Genomic DNA, 8,356 nt, shown 5'->3' with positions numbered 1-8,356 from the left:
TCCTTCTCAATGATCTATTGGTGAGAGTGAATTGTTGAAGTCTCCACTATTATTGTTTGGGAATCAATGTGTGATTTAAGCTTTAGTAATGTTTCTTTTATGAATGTGGGTGCTCCTGTATTTGGGGCATAGATGTTAAGGATTGAAATGTTGTCTTGGTATTTTTTTCTTTTGATGAGTATGAAGTGTCCTTCCTCATCTCTTTTGATTAGTTTTGGCTGAAAGTGTTTTGTTAGATACTAGAATGGCTACTTGAGCTTGCTTTTTGGGTCCATTTGCTTGGAATTCATTTTTGCAATCTTTTTCTCTGAGGTCATGTCTAATTTTTTGTTGTTGTTGAGATGTATTTCTTATATGCAGCAGAATTAAAGGTCGTGTTTTCACATCCATTCAGTTAGCTCATGTCTTTTTATTGTGGCATTGAGTCCATTGATGTTGAGAGATATTAATGACCAATGACTGTTAGTTCCTTGTCATTTAGTTTTGGGTTTTTTTTTTGTTTTTTCTTTTATGTTAGTGGTAGTCAAGTGTGTGTGTTTGTGTGTGTGTGTGTGTGTGTGTGTGTGTGTGTGTGTGTGTGTGTTTCTTTCTTTTGGTTTTATGGATGTGGGGTTATTTACTTCTTGTGATTTCCTGGATGTAGTTAGCCTCCTTGGGTTGAAGTTTTCCTTCTAGTACCTTCTGTAGGGCTGTATTTGTGCCTCACTACCCTTTAAACTTGGTTTTGTTATGGAATGTCTTGTTTTCTCCATCTATGGTGATTGAAATTTTGCTAGGTATAGTAGTCTAAATTGCCATCTGTGAGCCAGGCATGGTGGCGCATGCCTTTAATCCCAGCACTCGGGAGGCAGAGGCAGGTGGATCACTGTGAGTCCAAGGCTAGCCTGGTCTACAAAGTGAGTCTAGGACAGCCAAGGCTACACAGAGAAACCTTGTCTCATAAAACCAAAAATAAAAAAAAAAATTGCCATCTGTGGTCTCTTAGTGTCTGCATGACATCTGTCCAGGCCCTTCTGGCTTCCATAGTCTCTGTTGAGAAGTCAGGTGTAATTCTGTAAGGTTTCCCTTTATATGTGACTTGGGCTTTTTATCCTGTATCTTTTAATATTATTTTTTTCTTCTGTATATTTTGTGTTTTGATTATTCTGTAGCAGAAGAATTTTTTTTCTGTTCAATCTATTTTAAGTTCTGAAGGCTTTTTGTATGTTTCTGGTCATTTCTTTCTTTAAGTTGGTGAAGTTTTCTTCTATGGTTTTCTGGGCTGTAGAGCTTGTAGTCTTCTTCTGTTCCTATTATTCTTAGGTTGAGTCATTTTATAGTGTTCCAGAATTCTTGGATGTTTTCATTCAGGAACTTTTTAGTTTTAACATTTTCTTTGACTGATGTATGTATAACTGCAACTTTTGCATTTGAGATTCTTTCTCCTATCTCTTGTATTCTGTTTATGTTATCTTTTCTGCAGTTTCTGTTATTTTCTCTAGGTTTTCCAACTTCAGGATTGTCTCAGATTGTGTTTTCTTTGTTGAATCTAATACTCCTTTAGTTTTTGAATAGTTTTATTCATTTCTTTCTCATATTTGAGTGAATTTCCTGTAATTCTTTATAATATTTATTTAATTCCTTCATGTGTTTGAATTTATTTTCCTGTATTTTTTGAGATTTATTTTCCTCCTTTAAGACTTCTATTATTTCCATCACCTCAGATTTAAAATCTTCTTCTGCTGCTTTATCAGTGTTTTGTATCTTCAGGGCTTGCTATGATATAACCACTGGTTTCTGGTGATGTCACATGGTTTGGTGATTTGATACTTGTTTACTTGTGCTAGCCTCTAGCCATCTGGTTGTCTCTGTTGTTAGGAGGCCTGGAGTTTCCTCCAATTGGTCACAGTCTTTGTGCCCTGTGGGAAAGTCTAGCACTATTCTTTCTCCTGCTCAGTGATTGACTGGAAGCTTTTTATTGGCACATGAGGAGAGAATTGGGGAGCAGGTGTTTGCACAAAATTGAGACAGGAGATTCTCAGAACAAGGAGTGCATGAGATATGGGGGGTACAGTAATCATCATTTGAATTAAACAATAACTTTATGTCTAAATGCCATTATTACAATAACATAAAGCCACAGTAGAGATAGAAGTACACTTTAAATGGACTAAAACCTCCTAATAAACCACCAATGACAATAAACCCCAAATTGAGAAAATTAATGTAGAATGTTATATGAAGTAAAAATTATTTGTAATAAATACATAAATAATATCTGAAAGATATAGATGAAGGAGCCAGATAAATGTAAAAGAAAATAGGAGAGAAACTAGGTTAAAAATGAAAAAAATGGCCTGGCCAGATGCCTCATCAAGTAAAGTTGTTCACTTGCTAGGCCTAATGACCTGAGTTTAACCCCTGGATCTCACATGGTGGAAGATGAGAACCAACTTCTGTTCATTGTCCTCTGACTGCTATAAACACATGGTAGCACATGATCCTATAGTTATTAAATACAGCAAAATGTTTAAATGCATTAAAGGAAATTATTAAATAAGATGTTATAGAGAGGGAAATAACAGGGCAAAAGATAAGAAAAACATTTTAATAATGAATAAAAGAAAAGATTTCTCAATACAAGATAGTAAAGAAAAGATCAATTTTAGGGGAATAAAAGAATCCAGAGGGTCCTAGAAACCTACAAGAAGAATGTTATACTACAGTTTGAGACTAAGGCACCAGCCAAGGACAATACAGGAGGTAAACTTTAAACCCCTTCCCAGATCTAGCCAATGGTCAGAATATTCTCCACAGTTGAGTGGAGAGTGTGATACGACTTTCTCACATACTCTGGTGCCTCACATTTGACCATGTCCCCTGGAGGGGGAGACCTGGTGGCACTCAGAGGAAGGACAGCAAGTAGCCAAGAAGAGACTTGATACCCTATGCGAATATATAGGGGGACGTAATCCCCCTCAGGAACAGTCATAGGGGAGGGGAATAATGGGAAAATGGGGGGGGGAGAGGAATGGGAGGATACAAGGGATGGGATAAACATTGAGATTAACAAGAATAAATTAATAAAAAAAATGAAAAAAAAAAAAAAAGAATGTTATGATAGGCAGATCTGGGACCAGGGGTCCTGCACAAACTATAGCAGCAGCCAAGGACAATACATACAGTAAACTTCGAACCCCTACCTAGATCTAGCCAATGGACAGGACATTCTCCACAATTGAGTGGAGAGTGTGGGGTCTGACTTTCACACGAACTCTGGTCCCCCATATTTGACCACGCCCCCTAAATGGGGAGGACTAGTGGCACTCAGAGGAGGGATACCAGGCTAACAAGGAGAAACATGATACCCTATGAGCATACACAGGGGGAAGAGGTCCCCATCATTCACAGTCATAGGGGAGGGGAGTAAGGGGAAAATGGGAGGGAGGGAGAATGAGAGGATACAAGGGATGGGATAACCATTGAGATGTAATATGAATAAATTAATAAAATATATTTTAAAAGGATATTTTAAGACAGCATTCATAAAACAAAGTAACAAATAAGATAAAATAAAAATACTAATACAAGTATACAAATGGGAAAGGAGGAAACATAGGGGAGAGTGAAAAAGAGAAAAGGATGAAAAGTAGGAAAGATTGCCTGATAATGAAAATATGTAAATAAAATTAGATGGGTTTATAAATAGGAATACAAATGTGTAAAAACTACTGCTAAAATTATACTAAAAAATTAAAAGGAGGAGATATAGAAGAGGTAGAAATATAAGAAAAAGGAGGGGGAAACACCCTTGTTCTGAGTCCTTTACAATTTTATAATGTCACTTATGCAGGGAAGTAAGATCAGTTGAACTTGTGGGTTCTTATTTTCCATATGGCTTATAGTATCTGATGCTAACTAGAGCTTTCTTCTCTTTAGTAGCTCACACTTTTTGCCTACTGACTTAGGATTTCTATTGCTGTGAAGAGACCGCACGACCATGGTAACTTTAATTAAAATATATTTAATTAGGGTTGGCTTATGAGTCAGAGGCTTAGTCTACTGTCAACATGGTGAGAAGCATGGTGGTAAGCAGACAGACATGGTGCTGGAGAAGTAGCTGTGAGTTTTGCATCCAAATCTGAAGGCAGCAGGAAGTGGAAGTGACACTGGGCCAGGTATCTGAAACCTCAAAGCTGATCACCAAGGACATACTTCCTCCAAAAAGGCCACATCTACACCAACAAGGCCACACCTATACAAACATGGCCACACCTCCTAATAGTACCACTCCCTATGGTATTATGGGGACCACTTAATTTCAAGCCACCACATTCCATTCCCTGCCCCTTTAGGTTTATAGCCATAACATAATGCAAAATGCATCCAGTCCAACTTCAAAAGTCTCCATAGTCCATCACAGACTCAAACTTGTTTAAAGTTCAAAGTCCCTTCTGAGACCCATGCAATCTCTTAACTGTAATCTCTTGTAAATTAAAATTAAATATAAGATCACATTCATCCAACATATATTGTCACAAGATATACGTTACAGTTGTAAAATGGAAGAAGGGGATGACAGTGAGGAAATACTGAACCAAAACAGTACAAAACTAGCGGGGCAAACTCCAAACTCAGCATCTCCATGTCTGATGTCAAATGGCTCTTCAGATCTCCAGCTCCCTCCATCTTTGTTGACAAACTGCAACACAATTCCCTCTCTTGGGCTGTTTCCACTCCTTGTTATCAGCTTTCCTCAACAGATATTCCAATAGTATGGCATCTCCAGCACATTAGATTCTCCAAGGAAATCCAGGCTTCACTTTCAGATCTTCATGCAATGGCCTCTCTGGACCTCCATTTAGGGCAAATCCTAACACGCACGTGGCCTCAGAGACTTTCCTTGGTTGTGGAAGGAGATTACACAACCCCTTTTTGTATCCCTGACTTTAAAGTCAGAAACACAGGGCTGAAGCTGCCAAGTTCTGCTGCTTGCTGGGCTGAAACATGGCCCCATTGTTCAAATACATCTTCATCAGCTTTCTGTGTTCAATGGTTTCATTTACTACCTAGGCTTGTCTGTCCTGGAACTTGCTCTGTAGACCAAAATTGTCTCATATTCTGAAATCTAACTGCCTCTTCCTTCCCAGTGTTTGGAGTAAAAATGTGTACCACCATGCCTGGCTCTAAGCTTTTCTTTAGTTAGTTTTCACTTTTTAAAAATTCATTTTCTTAAGATGGAAACTGATGCTGAGTATTCCACTTAGCATTACTTTATACTTTCTAGTGTTCCTTTTTTCCTCTAAGTGTACATTTTGTATTTTTTTCTTGCTCAGCTTGCTCCTTTTTATTATAGATCTGCATAAATATGGCCATTGAGAATCACACAATGCAGTCAATGCTAGTTTTTTGGAAATGTCCTTTCCCAAGGCTGTTAATCTATAACTCTTCAATTTAGCATCAGATTTTTTTGGACAAGGGCAGAAAGTAACCACATTCTTTACCAAACTGTAACAAAATGATGTCTAAGCCACTTACTACTCTTCTCCTCCTAAACTTCTTGTGATGGTCCCTACAATGTTTTTCATATTTCTATTAGTATGGCCCATTAAGGCCAGCTCAAAGTGTCCAATTGCTTTTCTAGCCTATAGTCCAAAGGGTTCAATATTCTATCAAACAAAAGCTTGGTCAGGCTTATCACAACTCCTAACTTAGGATTTCAATTGCTGTGACAAGACACCATGACCAGTTTAACTCTTATAAAGAAAAACATTTAATTGCTGCTGGCTTACAGTTCAGAGCTTTAGTCTATTCTTCTTATGGTGGGAATCATGGCTACATGTAAGTAGACATGGTGCTGGAGAGGTAGTCGAGAGTTCTACATCTGGATCCACAGGCAGCAGGAAGAGATAGTAAGACATTGAGCTGGGCTTGAGCTTTTGAAACAAGGCCACACCTACTCTGACAAGGGCATTCCTCCTAATAGTGCCTTTTTCTATGGGCCTATGGACACCATTCTCATTCAAAGCAGCACTCTGCTAGCCCAAATAAGCCCTTCTGCCTGTTAAAGGGGCAGGTTATCTCCTGAGACTCTCTAGCATGGATGCTCTGGAATGGCTAATGTCTTCTATGCTTAGGCTGTCCCTTAAGTGGGGAGCAATGATGTCACCAAGATATAGCAAAACTATGAACAATATATTATATTTAAATTTTGAGTCAGGCTTTTTATGAAGCCCAAGCTGACCTGAAAGTCTCAATGTAACTCAAGCTGGCCTCAAATTTCTTCTTCCTGTACCTCAGCCATCTAAGTGATGGTATTGGAGATGTGCCACAAGGTCTAACATGGAAAATACACTAGACACAAATATGTCCATTGTCAATTAATAAAATAATTATATTAGACAATGAACATAGAATATATAATAATTAATATGCAATACACTATACAAAACACAAGCATTGCTATTAATTAAAAGAATCATAAGACATCAGCAAAATACAATTTAAAATATAATCACCATAAAAAGACTACATCATGAATAGAATTACTAAAATTAAAACTACAGCATTTTGAATGTTGGCAGCGATGTGTAGCAAACAAAAACGTGATACACTGCTGCTAGAAATGGAAACTGCTATATAAACAATTTGATAGGTCATTAAAATATTGAACATATTTTTTAACATTTTTTATTTTTTACATATACATTTACATTATTACACATATATACAATAAACTACCTATAGCAAGAAGAACCATGAAACAATAAGGAATTATATAAATGTTACAGTCATAGTGTTTTGGCTATTTGTATTTGACAGCCTTGAAGAAAACATCTTTCCTATCCTGGTGCATCTAAAATTCTGAATGTAAATCAGTCTCCATCACAACTTATAATTATCAGCCTAAAACATCTATCTAGACCTAAAAACATCTTAACCCCTAAACAACTAAGCTTTATTGTAAAAGTAAACTACCTGGTCTTCAACTCCATCCGATACTTGAGAAGGAATAAACTTGATTATCTGAGTATGATTGGAGTGCAGGATAGTAGCTTTCAAATGAGAAGAGGACAAAGTTTTCTACCTGATAGTCACCCAACTCTCTATTACATTGCAGTATCTTCTTCAGCCTTCTGGCCCAATATCTCTGACAGACATATTTGTGAGGCAGGAACTGTTGAGGATTTGCTTATCCTGTTTTGGCAGAGTTTGGTCATAGACTCTGCCTGCATCCAAGCTTGTCCTTTTTTAGGCAGAATTCTGTGTGGGGTAGGAATATGGACAGTTTGCCCAATGGTTTGTTTTCCACATTTGAAGCCATCACCATAAACAGGTTCTTTAATGTGCATCATCCTCTTTGAGGTAGGCTGGATGTTGCCAGGAGTTAACTTGCCTCTTTGTCAGTGATGCTTTAAAATATAAAAACATCTTTAAATTCCATATTCTGCATGACTCTGAGGTTTTTGAAGACCTCATCTAACTATCCTACCTTGTGTTTCTATATAATCATATCTATCTGCCACACCTAAGATGCATATTCTTGTGATAAAAGTAGATGAGTGATTTACATGACCATGACTTGATCAGCTAACAATTAATTTGTATAACTTATTTATCCTAAACAGCCTGCAAGAGCACTTTCAAAATATTGGAAGTAAACATTGTATTATAATTGTATTGTGTTATAATTGAGATATATGTGTACAATACAGAACGCCTATGAATTATTATTAGATTCATTCTCCATATGGTATGAATGAAGATTTACAGTTGTATTTTTTTCCTGCTCATATAAAGAGCAGAAAACCAGCCTTAATTGATGCTATCTTTTTTCCATTGTATGGATTTGGCTTCCTTGTCAAAACTCAAGTGTCTATAATTGTGTAGACTTATTTCTTGTTCTTCCATTCTTTTCTATTAATCAACCAGTCTATTTCTGTCAGTACCATGCCATTTTTGTTACTGATGCTTTATAGTACAACTTGATATTAAGGATGGAGATTCCTCTGGAAAATCTTTTATTATACAGAATTGTTTTAGCTATTATGGGTTTTTTGTCTTTCATATGAAGTTGATAACTTATCATTCAAAGTCATTTAAGAATTGTGTAGATATTTTGATATTGATTACATTGTTACAATGTTGATTCTCCCGATCCATGAGCATGGGACATCTTTCCATTTTCTGATATATTTTTCAGTTTCATTCTTCAGAGACTTGAAGTTTTTTTCATATAAGTCTTTGACTTACTTGGTTAGAGTTACGACAAGATATGGTTTTTGTGACTATTGTGAAGGGTGTAATTTCCCTACTTTCTTTATCTACCCATTTTTCATTGTACACAGGAGGGCTACTGATTTATTTGAGTTGATTT

Source organism: Acomys russatus, chromosome X (assembly GCF_903995435.1).
Source record: "Acomys russatus chromosome X, mAcoRus1.1, whole genome shotgun sequence".
NCBI lineage: Eukaryota > Metazoa > Chordata > Mammalia > Rodentia > Muridae > Acomys > Acomys russatus.
This window is presented reverse-complemented; position numbering follows the sequence as displayed.